Source organism: Entelurus aequoreus, linkage group LG04 (genome assembly GCF_033978785.1).
Source record: "Entelurus aequoreus isolate RoL-2023_Sb linkage group LG04, RoL_Eaeq_v1.1, whole genome shotgun sequence".
Classification (NCBI taxonomy): Eukaryota; Metazoa; Chordata; class Actinopteri; order Syngnathiformes; family Syngnathidae; genus Entelurus; species Entelurus aequoreus.
In genome coordinates, this window is record NC_084734.1 from 48,556,467 (window position 1) to 48,556,715 (window position 249).

Consider the following 249-nt stretch of genomic DNA (forward strand, 5'->3'; position numbering starts at 1 on the left):
TGGTGTCCTGGGGTCTCACTACATTGAAACCTATCAACATTACAGTACTTGAAGATAACACCAATGTAGTAAATGAACAAGAATAAAATGATCACAAAAGACCAGGGGCGTAGAAACAGGCTAAACACCAGGGCCTTTTCCACCAAAAGTTCAAGGACTTTTGGTTCCTAGAACCTCTGGTTCCTGGATCTATAAGTTTTTATAGAAGTGTGTGGTTTGTGTTTTCACCGCATTTCACAGTTCAGGGTA